Source organism: Astyanax mexicanus, chromosome 1 (genome assembly GCF_023375975.1).
Source record: "Astyanax mexicanus isolate ESR-SI-001 chromosome 1, AstMex3_surface, whole genome shotgun sequence".
Classification (NCBI taxonomy): Eukaryota; Metazoa; Chordata; class Actinopteri; order Characiformes; family Acestrorhamphidae; genus Astyanax; species Astyanax mexicanus.
Genome location: NC_064408.1, coordinates 109918793 through 109933821, shown reverse-complemented (window position 1 = coordinate 109933821; position 15029 = coordinate 109918793). Strand labels below are relative to the sequence as shown.

The 15029-nt window shown below is 40.2% G+C and overlaps 14 non-coding genes across 14 annotated transcripts; all 14 read right to left on the bottom strand.

The window, feature by feature from the left end:
• Positions 1–250: 250 nt before the first annotated feature.
• On the bottom strand, positions 251–323 carry trnat-ugu (transfer RNA threonine (anticodon UGU)). The gene has a single exon. It is a non-coding gene; the product is annotated as a tRNA-Thr (tRNA).
• Positions 324–402: 79 nt separating this feature from the next.
• On the bottom strand, positions 403–475 carry trnat-ugu (transfer RNA threonine (anticodon UGU)). Its single transcript has one exon. It is a non-coding gene; the product is annotated as a tRNA-Thr (tRNA).
• A 272-nt stretch (positions 476–747) lies between these two features.
• On the bottom strand, positions 748–820 carry trnat-ugu (transfer RNA threonine (anticodon UGU)). The gene has a single exon. It is a non-coding gene; the product is annotated as a tRNA-Thr (tRNA).
• A 3487-nt stretch (positions 821–4307) lies between these two features.
• Positions 4308–4380, bottom strand: trnat-ugu (transfer RNA threonine (anticodon UGU)). The gene has a single exon. It is a non-coding gene; the product is annotated as a tRNA-Thr (tRNA).
• A 279-nt stretch (positions 4381–4659) lies between these two features.
• Positions 4660–4732, bottom strand: trnat-ugu (transfer RNA threonine (anticodon UGU)). The gene has a single exon. It is a non-coding gene; the product is annotated as a tRNA-Thr (tRNA).
• A 437-nt stretch (positions 4733–5169) lies between these two features.
• trnat-ugu (transfer RNA threonine (anticodon UGU)) lies at positions 5170–5242 on the bottom strand. The gene has a single exon. It is a non-coding gene; the product is annotated as a tRNA-Thr (tRNA).
• A 105-nt stretch (positions 5243–5347) lies between these two features.
• Positions 5348–5420, bottom strand: trnat-ugu (transfer RNA threonine (anticodon UGU)). The gene has a single exon. It is a non-coding gene; the product is annotated as a tRNA-Thr (tRNA).
• A 281-nt stretch (positions 5421–5701) lies between these two features.
• Positions 5702–5774, bottom strand: trnat-ugu (transfer RNA threonine (anticodon UGU)). Its single transcript has one exon. It is a non-coding gene; the product is annotated as a tRNA-Thr (tRNA).
• Positions 5775–9568: 3794 nt separating this feature from the next.
• Positions 9569–9641, bottom strand: trnat-ugu (transfer RNA threonine (anticodon UGU)). Its single transcript has one exon. It is a non-coding gene; the product is annotated as a tRNA-Thr (tRNA).
• A 435-nt stretch (positions 9642–10076) lies between these two features.
• trnat-ugu (transfer RNA threonine (anticodon UGU)) lies at positions 10077–10149 on the bottom strand. The gene has a single exon. It is a non-coding gene; the product is annotated as a tRNA-Thr (tRNA).
• Positions 10150–10432: 283 nt separating this feature from the next.
• On the bottom strand, positions 10433–10505 carry trnat-ugu (transfer RNA threonine (anticodon UGU)). Its single transcript has one exon. It is a non-coding gene; the product is annotated as a tRNA-Thr (tRNA).
• A 3490-nt stretch (positions 10506–13995) lies between these two features.
• Positions 13996–14068, bottom strand: trnat-ugu (transfer RNA threonine (anticodon UGU)). Its single transcript has one exon. It is a non-coding gene; the product is annotated as a tRNA-Thr (tRNA).
• Positions 14069–14174: 106 nt separating this feature from the next.
• trnat-ugu (transfer RNA threonine (anticodon UGU)) lies at positions 14175–14247 on the bottom strand. The gene has a single exon. It is a non-coding gene; the product is annotated as a tRNA-Thr (tRNA).
• A 106-nt stretch (positions 14248–14353) lies between these two features.
• Positions 14354–14426, bottom strand: trnat-ugu (transfer RNA threonine (anticodon UGU)). The gene has a single exon. It is a non-coding gene; the product is annotated as a tRNA-Thr (tRNA).
• Positions 14427–15029: the final 603 nt, after the last annotated feature.

Sequence of the window (15029 nt, the reverse complement as noted above, 5' to 3'; positions counted from 1 at the left end):
GCCCAACGGACAACCTTGCTGTCCCGAACTTCTTCATTCAGTTTTTCAGCATGACGGCTCCCAAAAGAATCTTAAATGCACCAACTAGAATTGAATTCGCGACCCTGGTTTACAAGATCAGTGCGCTAACGTCTGAGCTATTGAGCCCTGCCTGCTTGATCAACTGGTCTTTGGATTTAAACCAGACACCTTGTGGTCCCAAACTACAATAACCTGTTTTTTTGGCAGGACTGACCCAAAGTCAACTCAAAGGCCCCAGCGAGAATTGAACTCACGACCCCTGGTTTACAAGACCAGTGCTCTAACCTCTGAGCTATGGAGCCCAGCCTTTTTAAACCACTTTTCGGTGCCAAACTTCAACATGGAGTTTCTTTGGCACCACTGCCCCCAAAAGAATCACAAAGGCCCCAGCGAGAATTGAACTCGCGACCCCTGGTTTACAAGACCAGTGCTCTAACCTCTGAGCTATGGTGCCTTGCATTTTTAAATCACTGGTCTTGAGGTTTGAACAAGACAACATTGCTGTCCCAAACTTCAGTTTTCGGTATGACTGCTCCCAAAAGAATCTTAAATGCACCAACTAGAATTGAGCTCACGACCCCTGGTTTACAAGATCAGTAAGCTAACCTCTGAGCTATTGAGCGCTGCCTGCTTGATCGACTGGTCTTCGGGTTTAAACCAGACACCTTGCGGTCCCAAACTACAAAAACCTGTTTTTTTGGCACGACTGACCCAAAATCAACGCAAAGGCCCCAGCGAGAATTGAACTCGCGACCCCTGGTTTACAAGACCAGTGCTCTAACCTCTGAGCTATGGAGCCTACCCTTTTTACAGTTTTTCTCAATTGGTTTGGCTCATTTCTTGAAACTGAGATGACATTCCTATAACTAAAAGGTAAATTGGCCAAACAGACTTACAGTTCTTCACAACACTTCAGATAACCAGCAAAATGTCATATGTCTCCCAAAACGTTCATTCTTGCTTCAAAATGAAGTCTTTCTCCCATATAAATAGTCAGTACCATAAAAATGGCATAGATCCTTCTCAATTGCTTTGGCACATTTTCATTAATTTTGTCCATCTGTCAAAATAAACTGGACGGTGCAGCAAAACTACATGGATCCTCATCACTGCTCATATCGCTCCAAAAACAGTTTACCCACGTGTCAAAACTGATTTCCTTTCTCACACAAATCATCAGTGCCCCCAAAATGCATTGTCCCTTTGGCATTGTGTAAGTACTGCAAGTCAAAATGCTTAGATGTTTTGTCTTTATGGCAGAGGTCTAGCTAAAGGAATACAATGTTCACACCACACACACTGCACTCTTTCTGCTGAGGAAATTGTAACTATTTTTATTTACAAGTACATTTTTACACATTACTGTAGGTAGAAAGAAAAGAAAATACTAAGGAAAATGTATCAAATATACTATGTATACAAATTACAAAAACCTGCAAAAACAAAACAAAATACATTACAGTAGGTAAAAAAATAGTCAAGCATCACAAATGCAATACAGTAACATTCTGACTACTCTGTGTCACTCCCCTCTCTCTCCTGCTCATCTTCCTGGCCATCCATCCGCTGCAGTCTGTTTGGCCATAAATTCTCATCAACATTGCATCTGATATGTTCTTTAGCAATGCACTGTGGGAAGAATGCCTGAGCCATCCTCTACACTGATCGCCACAGGACTATATAATCATTATATCATCACAGGACTATATCATCATTATATAATCACAGGACTAGCATCAAAGAACTAGCACCAGGCCAAGATGTATACAGTGGATAGAAAAAGTCTACACACCCCTGTTCAAATGGTAGGTTTTTGTGATGTAAAAAAAATTACAATAAGACAAATCATTTCTACCTATAATGTGACCTATAACCTGTACAATGCAATTGAAAAACAAACAGAAATCTTTCAGGGAGGTGAAGTAAAAATAAACAACTGAGATATTGAGGTTGCATAAGTGTGCACACCCTTTTATAACTAGGGGTGTTGCTGTGTTCAAATTTAACCAATAACCTTCAAACTCACTTTAAATTGAAGTCAGCACACACCTGTCAACAATTAAAGTGCCTCTGATCAACTCCAAATAAAGTTTAACTGTTCTTGTAGGATTGTCCTGATATTTTTGTAGCCACATCTTTCAGCACAAGCCATGGTCCACAAAGAGATGCCAGAGCATCAGAGGTATCTCATTATTCATAGATATCAGTCAAGTGAAGGCTACAAAAGTCATTAAATATACCATGGAACACTTTGAAGACTGTCATCATCAAGTGGAGAAAACATGGCACAACAAGACATTACCAAGAACAAGACATTTGACAAAAATTGATGATAAGACAAGAAGAAAATTGGTCAAGGAGGCTGCCAAGAGGCCGACAGCAGCACTGAAGGAGCTGCAAGAATTTCTGGCAAGTACTGGCTGTGTAGTACATGTGACAACAATCTGCCGACTTCTTCATATGTCTGTGCAAAACAAACATCCAGAAAACATCTAAGCTCTACTTAATTTTCCAAAAATTCATCTGATATCTACCAAACGCATGTGGGAGAATGTGTTATGGTTTAATGAAACCAAGGTTAAACGTTTTGGACATAATTCCAAAAGGTATATTAGGCGCAAAAGCAACACTGCTCGTCACCAAAAGAACAGCATACCTACAGTGAAGCATGGTGGTGGCAGCATCATACTTTGGGGCTGTTTTTCTTCAGCTGGAACTGGGGCTTTATTCAGGGTGGACGGAATTTTGAACAGTTCCAAATACCAGTCAGTATTGGCAAAAACCTTCGGCCTCTGGTAGAAAACTGAAGATGAAAAGGAACTTCATCTTTCAGCACAACAATGACACAAAGGACACATCTAAATCAACAAAAGAATGGCTTCAGCGGTATAAGATTAAGGCTTTGGAATGGCCCAGCCTGAATCCAAACCTGAATCCCATTGAACATCTGTGGGGTAATCTGAAGAGGGCTGGGCACAGGAGATGCCCTCACATTTTGTCAGATTTTGAGCAGTTATGCAAAGAAGAGTGGGCAAATTTTGCCACATCAAGATGTGTCACGCTGATAGGTTCCTACCCAAAAAGACTGAGTGCTGTAATAAATGCAAAAGATGTTGCAACAAAGTATTAGTTATATGTATTTAACCAGGTGATTTTTTTGTTTTATATTTTTTCGCTGTAAAGATTTATGTTTGTTTTTCAATTGCATTGTACAGGTTATAGGTCACATTAAATGTGAAAAAAGTTATGAAATTATTTGTCTTGCTTTAATTTTTTTTACAACACAAAAACCTTGCATTTGAACAGGGGTGTGTAGACTTTTTATATCCACTGTATATAGAGCAATGCCAGCATTCAAAATAATAGACAACAAACTGATGGATTGGTCACCAGTAATGTGGGACACTCATTTTCGTCAAAACCTGCTTTCACCTGTTACCTACTCACCTGATTGTAATGAATTTATGAAATGTTCCAAAATATGTGTTCTGTATTGTATTACAATTTCTTAATTCATTTTGAGAATTGAGCAGACTATTCTGCAGATGATGACTTATATGATGAAATTGTGCTGACATGTTTTGAAGAGAACAACCATTACACTGAGAACTAACCAATTAAGATAGATCAACTAGATGCATTCTTTTGGAAAATGTACTAAATGTAGGATGATTGTGTTAAGTGTAGGCTACTTGTACAAAACCATTTGCAAAGATGTACTAAGTGCTTGAGACATGTACAAAGCATTTGAAATGTGATGAAAGCAATGAGAAATGCCATTCTGTTATGAGAAACTGCAAGTTAGTTTGGGAATTTGTCCATGTTATTTTGAGAATGTCATCTCAGTTTCAAGAAATGAGCCAAACCAATGGAGAAAAACTGTAAAACACTTGTCCTGGGTTTTTAACCAGACAACATTGCGGTGCCAAACTTGGCCATGCTGTTTTTTTGGAACCACTGCCCCCAAAAGAATCACTAAGGCCCCAGCGAGAATTATACTCGCGACCCCTGGTATACAAGACCAGTGCTCTTACCTCTGAGCAATGGAGCCTTGCGTTTTTAAAACAGACAACCTTGCTGTCCCGAACTTCTTCATTCAGTTTTTCGGCATGACTGCTCCCAAAAGAATCTTAAATGCATCAACTAGAATTGAGTTCGCTGCCCCTGGTTTACAAGACCAGTGCTCTAACCTCTGAGCTATGGAGCCCAGCCTTTTTAAACCACTTTTCGGTGCCAAACTTCAACATGGAGTTTCTTTGGCACCACTGCCCCCAAAAGAATCACAAAGGCCCCAGCAAGAATTGAACTCGCGACCCCTGGTTTACAAGACCAGTGCTCTAACCTCTGAGCTATGGTGCCTTGCATTTTTAAATCACTGGTCTTGAGGTTTGAACAAGACAACATTGCTGTCCCAAACTTCAGCATTCAGTTTTCGGTATGACTGCTCCCAAAAGAATCTTAAATGCACCAACTAGAATTGAGCTCACGACCCCTGGTTTACAAGATCAGTAAGCTAACCTCTGAGCTATTGAGCGCTGCCTGCTTGATCGACTGGTCTTCGGGTTTAAACCAGACACCTTGCGGTCCCAAACTACAATAACCTGTTTTTTTGGCACGACTGACCCAAAATCAACGCAAAGGCCCCAGCGAGAATTGAACTCGCGACCCTTGGTTTACAAGACCAGTGCTCTAACCTCTGAGCTATGGAGCCTCGCCTTTTTAAAACACTTGTCCTGCGTTTTTAACCAGACAACATTGCGGTGCCAAACTTGGCCATGCTGTTTTTTTGGAACCACTTCCCCCAAAAGAATCACTAAGGCCCCAGCGAGAATTATATTCGCAACCCCTGGTATACAAGACCAGTGCTCTTACCTCTGAGCAATGGAGCCTTGCGTTTTTAAAACAGACAACCTTGCTGTCCCGAACTTCTTCATTCAGTTTTTCGGCATGACTGCTCCCAAAAGAATCTTAAATGCACCAACGAGAATTGAGTTCGCTGCCCCTGGTTTACAAGATCAGTGCGCTAACGTCTGAGCTATTGAGCCCTGCCTGCTTAATCAACTGGTCTTTGGATTTAAACCAGACACCTTGTGGTCCCAAACTACAATAACCTGTTTTTTTGGCAGGACTGACCCAAAGTCAACGCAAAGGCCCCAGCGAGAATTGAACTCGCGACCCCTGGTTTACAAGACCAGTGCTCTAACCTCTGAGCTATGGAGCCCAGCCTTTTTAAACCACTTGTCCTGGGTTTTTAACCAGACAACCTTGCGGTGCCAAACTTGGACATGCTATTTTTTTGGCACCACTGCTCCCAAAAGAATCACAAAGGCCCCAGCGAGAATTTAACTCGCGACCCCTGGTTTACAAGACCAGTGCTCTAACCTCTGAGCTATGGAGCCTTGCCTTTTTAAAACACTTTTCTTGAGGTTTGAAAAAGACAACATTGCTGTCCCAAACTTCGCCATTCAGTTTTTGGCATGACTGCTTCCAAAAGAATCTTAAATGCACCAACTAGAATTGAACTCGCGACCCCTGGTTTACAAGACCAGTGCTCTAACTTCTGAGTTATCGAGCCCTGCCTGCTTGATACACTGGTCTTGGGCTTAAAACCAGACAACCTTGCGGTGCCAAACTAGACCATGCTGTTTTTTTGGAACCACTGCCCCCAAAAGAATCACAAAGGCCCCAGCGAGAATTGAACTCGCGACCCCTGGTTTACAAGACCAGTGCTCTAACCTCTGAGCTATGGAGCCTTGCATTTTTACAGTTTTTCTCAATTGGTTTGGCTCATTTCTTGAAACTGAGATGACATTCCTATAACTAAAAGGTAAATTGGCCAAACAGACTTACAGTTCTTCACAACACTTCAGATAACCAGCAAAATGTCATATGTCTCCCAAAACGTTCATTCTTGCTTCAAAATGAAGTCTTTCTCCCATATAAATAGTCAGTACCATAAAAATGGCATAGATCCTTCTCAATTGCTTTGGCACATTTTCATTAATTTTGTCCATCTGTCAAAATAAACTGGACGGTGCAGCAAAACTACATGGATCCTCATCACTGCTCATATCGCTCCAAAAACAATTTACCCACGTGTCAAAACTGATTTCCTTTCTCACACAAATCATCAGTGCCCCCAAAATGCATTGTCCTTTTGGCATTGTGTAAGTACTGCAAGTCAAAATGCTTAGATGTTTTGTCTTTATGGCAGAGGTCTAGCTAAAGGAATACAATGTTCACACCACACACACTGCACTCTTTCTGCTGAGGAAATTGTAACTATTTTTATTTACAAGTACATTTTTACACATTACTGTAGGTAGAAAGAAAAGAAAATACTAAGGAAAATGTATCAAATATACTATGTATACAAATTACAAAAACCTGCAAAAACAAAACAAAATACATTACAGTAGGTAAAAAAATAGTCAAGCATCACAAATGCAATACAGTAACATTCTGACTACTCTGTGTCACTCCCCTCTCTCCATCACCTTCCTGGCCATCCATCCGCTGCAGTCTGTTTGGCCATAAATTCTCATCAACATTGCATCTGATATGTTCTTTAGCAATGCACTGTGGGAAGAATGCCTGAGCCATCCTCTACACTGATCGCCACAGGACTATATAATCATTATATCATCACAGGACTATATCATCGTTATATAATCACAGGACTAGCATCAAAGAACTAGCACCAGGCCAAGATGTATACACTCTAAGAAATATAAGTACAGATTTGTACTTAAAAGAGTACAAAGCTTGTCGCTGGGGCTGTACCTTATATTGAGGCACAAAAAAGTACCTTTCAGTGAAAGTCCTTTTTTGTACCCATGGTTTTTGTGGCAGTAAAGATCATAAAGATTATAAACATTATCATCAACTAAATATGGCTCAAAAACTTGATGATACAAAATTGTCTGGCTTTCAAATAAAAAAATGTGCAATTTAAATATATATTGTTCATTAGTACAGTGATGCAGAATACTGAATGTACCCTTTGGCTGGTTAAATGGTACAAATTTGTACTTATTGCTGTTAGAAATTACTTTGTACTTCAGAGGGAACAAATCTGACCCTGTAAAGACCAATATTGTACCTTTGAGGGTACAATTATAAAGAGTGTACCTTCGAGTACAAAAAAGTACTCATATCGTACCTCTGTTTTTTAGAGTGTACAGTGGATAGAAAAAGTCTACACACCCCTGTTCAAATGGCAGGTTTTTGTGATGTAAAAAAAATTACAATAAGACAAATAATTTCTACCTATAATGTGACCTATAACCTGTACAATGCAATTGAAAAACAAACAGAAATCTTTCAGGGAGGTGAAGTAAAAATAAACAACTGAGATATTGAGGTTGCATAAGTGTGCACACCCTTTTATAACTAGGGGTGTTGCTGTGTTCAAATTTAACCAATAACCTTCAAACTCACTTTAAATTGGAGTCAGCACACACCTGTCAACAATTAAAGTGCCTCTGATCAACTCCAAATAAAGTTTAACTGTTCTAGTAGGCTTGTCCTGATATTTTTGTAGCCACATCTTTCAGCACAAGCCATGGTCCACAAAGAGATGCCAGAGCATCAGAGGTATCTCATTATTCATAGATATCAGTCAAGTGAAGGCTACAAAAGTCATTAAATATACCATGGGACACTTTGAAGACTGTCATCATCAAGTGGAGAAAACATGGCACAACAAGACATTACCAAGAACAAGACATTTGACAAAAATTGATGATAAGACAAGAAGAAAATTGGTCAAGAAGGCTGCCAAGAGGCCGACAGCAGCACTGAAGGAGCTGCAAGAATTTCTGGCAAGTACTGGCTGTGTAGTACATGTGACAACAATCTGCTGACGTCTTCATATGTCTGTGCAAAACAAACATCCAGAAAACATCTAAGCTCTACTTAATTTTCCAAAAATTCATCTGATATCTACCAAACACATGTGGGAAAATGTGTTATGGTTTAATGAAACCAAGGTTAAACGTTTTGGACATAATTCCAAAAGGTATATTAGGCGCAAAAGCAACACTGCTCGTCACCAAAAGAACAGCATACCTACAGTGAAGCATGGTGGTGGCAGCATCATACTTTGGGGCTGTTTTTCTTCAGCTGGAACTGGGGCTTTATTCAGGGTGGAATTTTGAACAGTTCCAAATACCAGTCAGTATTGGCAAAAACCTTCGGCCTCTGGTAGAAAACTGAAGATGAAAAGGAACTTCATCTTTCAGCACAACAATGACACAAAGGACACATCTAAATCAACAAAAGAATGGCTTCAGCAGTATAAGATTAAGGCTTTGGAATGGCCCAGCCTGAATCCAGACCTGAATCCCATTGAACATCTGTGGGGTAATCTGAAGAGGGCTGGGCACAGGAGATGCCCTCACATTTTGTCAGATTTTGAGCAGTTATGCAAAGAAGAGTGGGCAAATTTTGCCACATCAAGATGTGTCACGCTGATAGGTTCCTACCCAAAAAGACTGAGTGCTGTAATGAATGCAAAAGATGTTGTAACAAAGTATTAGTTATATGTATTTAACCAGGTGATTTTAAGTTTTTTGTTTTATATTTTTTCGCTGTAAAGATTTATGTTTGTTTTTCAATTGCATTGTACAGGTTATAGGTCACATTAAATGTGAAAAAAGTTATGAAATTATTTGTCTTGCTTTAATTTTTTTACAACACAAAAACCTGGCATTTGAACAGGGGTGTGTAGACTTTTTATATCCACTGTATATAGAGCAATGCCAGCATTCAAAATAATAGACAACAAATTGATGGATTGGTCACCAGTAATGTGGGACACTCATTTTCGTCAAAACCTGCTTTCACCTGTTACCTACTCACCTGATTGTAATGAATTTATGAAATGTTCCAAAATATGTGTTCTGTATTGTATTACAATTTCTTAATTCATTTTGAGAATTGAGCAGACTATTCTGCAGATGATGACTTATATGATGAAATTGTGCTGACATGTTTTGAAGAGAACAACCATTACACTGAGAACTAACCAATTAAGATAGATCAACAAGATGCATTCTTTTGGAAAATGTACTAAATGTAGGATGATTGTGTTAAGTGTAGGCTACTTGTACAAAACCATTTGCAAAGATGTACTAAGTGCTTGAGACATGTACAAAGCATTTGAAATGTGATGAAAGCAATGAGAAATGCCATTCTGTTATGAGAAACTGCAAGTTAGTTTGGGAATTTGTCCATGTTATTTTGAGAATGTCATCTCAGTTTCAAGAAATGAGCCAAACCAATGGAGAAAAACTGTAAAACAGACAACCTTGCTGTCCCGAACTTCTTCATTCAGTTTTTCGGCATGACTGCTCCCAAAAGAATCTTAAATGCACCAACTAGAATTGAGCTCACGACCCCTGGTTTACAAGATCAGTAAGCTAACCTCTGAGCTATTGAGCGCTGCCTGCTTGATCGACTGGTCTTCGGGTTTAAACCAGACACCTTGCGGTCCCAAACTACAATAACCTGTTTTTTTGGCACGACTGACCCAAAATCAACGCAAAGGCCCCAGCGAGAATTGAACTCGCGACCCCTGGTTTACAAGACCAGTGCTCTAACCTCTGAGCTATGGAGCCTAGCCTTTTTAAAACACTTGTCCTGCGTTTTTAACCAGACAACATTGCGGTGCCAAACTTGGCCATGCTGTTTTTTTGGAACCACTGCCCCCAAAAGAATCACTAAGGCCCCAGCGAGAATTATACTCGCGACCCCTGGTATACAAGACCAGTGCTCTTACCTCTGAGCAATGGAGCCTTGCGTTTTTAAAACAGACAACCTTGCTGTCCCGAACTTCTTCATTCAGTTTTTCGGCATGACTGCTCCCAAAAGAATCTTAAATGCACCAACTAGAATTGAGTTCGCTGCCCCTGGTTTACAAGATCAGCGCGCTAACGTCTGAGCTACTGAGCCCTGCCTGCTTGATCAACTGGTCTTTGGGTTTAAACCAGACACCTTGTGGTCCCAAACTACAATAACCTGTTTTTGGCACGACTGACCCAAATACAATGCAAAGGCCCCAGCGAGAATTGAACTCGCAACCCCTGGTTTACAAGACCAGTGCTCTAACCTCTGAGCTATGGAGCCTTGTCTTTTTAAACCACTTGTCCTGGGTTTTTAACCAGACAACCTTTCGGTGCCAAACTTGGACATTGGGTTTCTTTGGCACCACTGCCCCCAAAAGAATCACAAATGCCCCAGCGAGAATTGAACTCGCGACCCATGGTTTACAAGACAAGAGCTCTAACATTTGAGATATGGAGCCCAGCTTTTTTAAACCACTTGTCCTGGGTTTTTAACCAGACAACCTTGCGGCGCCAAACTAGGCCATGCTGTTTTTTTGGAACCACTGCCCCCAAAAGAATCACAAAGGCCCCACCGAGAATCGAACTCGCGACCCCTGGTTTACAAGACCAGTGCTCTAACCTCAGAGCTATGGAGCCTTGCATTTTTAAAACAGACAACCTTGCTGTCCCGAACTTATTCATTCAGTTTTTCGGCATGACTGCTCCCAAAAGAATCTTACAGTTTTTCTCAATTGGTTTGGCTCATTTCTTGAAACTGAGATGACATTCCTATAACTAAAAGGTAAATTGGCCAAACAGACTTACAGTTCTTCACAACACTTCAGATAACCAGCAAAATGTCATATGTCTCCCAAAACGTTCATTCTTGCTTCAAAATGAAGTCTTTCTCCCATATAAATAGTCAGTACCATAAAAATGGCATAGATCCTTCTCAATTGCTTTGGCACATTTTCATTAATTTTGTCCGTCTGTCAAAATAAACTGGACGGTGCAGCAAAACTACATGGATCCTCATCACTGCTCATATCGCTCCAAAAACAGTTTACCCACGTGTCAAAACTGATTTCCTTTCTCACACAAATCATCAGTGCCCCCAAAATGCATTGTCCCTTTGGCATTGTGTAAGTACTGCAAGTCAAAATGCTTAGATGTTTTGTCTTTATGGCAGAGGTCTAGCTAAAGGAATACAATGTTCACACCACACACACTGCACTCTTTCTGCTGAGGAAATTGTAACTATTTTTATTTACAAGTACATCTTTACACATTACTGTAGGTAGAAAGAAAAGAAAATACTAAGGAAAATGTATCAAATATACTATGTATACAAATGACAAAAACCTGCAAAAACAAAACAAAATACATTACAGTAGGTAAAAAAATAGTCAAGCATCACAAATGCAATACAGTAACATTCTGACTACTCTGTGTCACTCCCCTCTCTCCATCACCTTCCTGGTTTGGCCATAAATTCTCATCAACATTGCATCTGATATGTTCTTTAGCAATGCACTGTGGGAAGAATGCCTGAGCCATCCTCTACACTGATCGCCACAGGACTATATAATCATTATATCATCACAGGACTATATAATCATTATATAATCACAGGACTAGCATCAAAGAACTAGCACCAGGCCAAGATGTATACAGTGGATAGAAAAAGTCTACACACCCCTGTTCAAATGCCAGGTTTTTGTGATGTAAAAAAATTACAATAAGACAAATAATTTCTACCTATAATGTGACCTATAACCTGTACAATGCAATTGAAAAACAAACAGAAATCTTTCAGGGAGGTGAAGTAAAAATAAACAACTGAGATATTGAGGTTGCATAAGTGTGCACACCCTTTTATAACTAGGGGTGTTGCTGTGTTCAAATTTAACCAATAACCTTCAAATTCACTTTAAATTGGAGTCAGCACACACCTGTCAACGATTAAAGTGCCTCTGATCAATTCCAAATAAAGTTTAACTGTTCTAGTAGGCTTGTCCTGATATTTTTGTAGCCACATCTTTCAGCACAAGCCATGGTCCACAAAGAGATGCCAGAGCATCAGAGGTATCTCATTATTCATAGATATCAGTCAAGTGAAGGCTACAAAAGTCATTAAATATACCATGGAACACTTTGAAGACTGTCATCATCAAGTGGAGAAAACATGGCACAACAAGACATTACCAAGAACAAGACATTTGACAAAAATTTATGATAAGACAAGAAGAAAATTGGTCAAGGAGGCTGCCAAGAGGCCGACAGCAGCACTGAAGGAGCTGCAAGAATTTCTGGCAAGTACTGGCTGTGTAGTACATGTGACAACAATCTGCCGACTTCTTCATATGTCTGTGCAAAACAAACATCCAGAAAACATCTAAGCTCTACTTAATTTTCCAAAAATTCATCTGATATCTACCAAACGCATGTGGGAAAATGTGTTATGGTTTAATGAAACCAAGGTTAAACGTTTTGGACATAATTCCAAAAGGTATATTAGGCGCAAAAGCAACACTGCTCGTCACCAAAAGAACAGCATACCTACAGTGAAGCATGGTGGTGGCAGCATCATACTTTGGGGCTGTTTTTCTTCAGCTGGAACTGGGGCTTTATTCAGGGTGGACGGAATTTTGAACAGTTCCAAATACCAGTCAGTATTGGCAAAAACCTTCGGCCTCTGGTAGAAAACTGAAGATGAAAAGGAACTTCATCTTTCAGCACAACAATGACACAAAGGACACATCTAAATCAACAAAAGAATGGCTTCAGCGGTATAAGATTAAGGCTTTGGAATGGCCCAGCCTGAATCCAGACCTGAATCCCATTGAACATCTGTGGGGTAATCTGAAGAGGGCTGGGCACAGGAGATGCCCTCACATTTTGTCAGATTTTGAGCAGTTATGCAAAGAAGAGTGGGCAAATTTTGCCACATCAAGATGTGTCACGCTGATAGGTTCCTACCCAAAAACACTGAGTGCTGTAATAAATGCCAAAGATGTTGCAACAAAGTATTAGTTATATGTATTTAACCAGGTGATTTTAAGTTTTTTGTTTTATATTTTTTCGCTGTAAAGATTTATGTTTGTTTTTCAATTGCATTGTACAGGTTATAGGTCACATTAAATGTGAAAAAAGTTATGAAATTATTTGTCTTGCTTTAATTTTTTTACAACACAAAAACCTGGCATTTGAACAGGGGTGTGTAGACTTTTTATATCCACTGTATATAGAGCAATGCCAGCATTCAAAATAATAGACAACAAACTGATGGATTGGTCACCAGTAATGTGGGACACTCATTTTCGTCAAAACCTGCTTTCACCTGTTACCTACTCACCTGATTGTAATGAATTTATGAAATGTTCCAAAATATGTGTTCTGTATTGTATTACAATTTCTTAATTCATTTTGAGAATTGAGCAGACTATTCTGCAGATGATGACTTATATGATGAAATTGTGCTGACATGTTTTGGAGAGAACAACCATTACACTGAGAACTAACCAATTAAGATAGATCAACTAGATGCATTCTTTTGGAAAATGTACTAAATGTAGGATGATTGTGTTAAGTGTAGGCTACTTGTACAAAACCATTTGCAAAGATGTACTAAGTGCTTGAGACATGTACAAAGCATTTGAAATGTGATGAAAGCAATGAGAAATGCCATTCTGTTATGAGAAACTGCAAGTTAGTTTGGGAATTTGTCCATGTTATTTTGAGAATGTCATCTCAGTTTCAAGAAATGAGCCAAACCAATGGAGAAAAACTGTAAATGCACCAACTAGAATTGAATTTGCGGCCCCTGGTTTACAAGATCAGTGCGCTAACGTCTGAGCTATTGAGCCCTGCCTGCTTGATCAACTGGTCTTTGGGTTTAAACCAGACACCTTGTGGTCCCAAACTACAATAACCTGTTTTTTTGGGAGGACTGACCCAAAGTCAACACAAAGGCCCCAGCGAGAATTGAACTCGCGACCCCTGGTTTACAAAACCAGTGCTCTAACCTCTGAGTTTTTGAGCCCAGCCTTTTTAAACCACTTGTCCTGGGTTTTTAACCAGACAACCTTTCGGTGCCAAACTTGGACATGGCGTTTCTTTGGCACCACTGTCCCCAAAAGAATCGAGAAGGCCCCAGTGAGAATTAAACTCGCGACGCCTGGTTTACAAGACCAGTGCTCTAACCTCTGAGCTATGGAGCCCAGCCTTATTAAGCCACTTGTCCTGGGTTTTTAACCAGACAACCTTGCGGTCCCAAAATAAATGCATAATCTTTTTTCAACACAACTGATGTCAAAAGCATCTTAAAGGCTCCAGAGAGAATTGAACTCACGACCCCTGGTTTACAAGACCAGTGCTCTAACCTCTGAGCTATGGAGCCCAGTCTTTTTAAAGCACTTGTCCTGGGTTTTTAAGCAGACAACCTTGCGGTGCCAAACTTGCACATGCTATTTTTTTTGGCACAACTGCCCCCCAAAAAATCACAAAGGCCCCAGCGAGAATTGAACTCGCGACCCCTGGTTTACAAGACCAGTGCTCTAACCTCTGAGCTATGGAGCCTTGCCTTTTTAAAACACTGGTCTTGAGGTTTGAAAAAGACAACATTGCTGTCCCAGACTTCACCATTCAGTTTTTGGCATGACTGCTTCCAAAAGAATCTTAAATGCACCAACTAGAATTGAACTCGCGACCCCTGGTTTACAAGACCAGTGCTCTTACTTCTGAGTTATCGAGCCCTGCCTGCTTGATACACTGGTCTTGGGCTTAAGACCAGACATCCCTGCGGTTCCAAACTACAACTACTCTTTTTTTGGCACAACTGACCCAATACCAATGTAAAGTCCCCAGCGAGAATTGAACTCACCACTCCTAGTTTACAAGACCAGTGCGCTAACCTCTGAGCTACGAAGCCAAGCCTTTTGAAAACACTGGTCTTGGGGTTTAAACCAGTCCAAAAATAAAAACATAATCTTTTTTCAACACAAGCGATCTCAAAAGCACCTTAAAGGCCCCAGCGTGAATTGAATTCGCGAACCCTGGTTTACAAGACCAGTGCTATGGAGCCCAGTCTCTTTAAACCCCTTGTCCTGGGTTTTTAACCAGACAACCTTTCGGTGCCAAACGTTGATATGGTGTTTTTTGTCACCACTGCCCCCAAAAGAA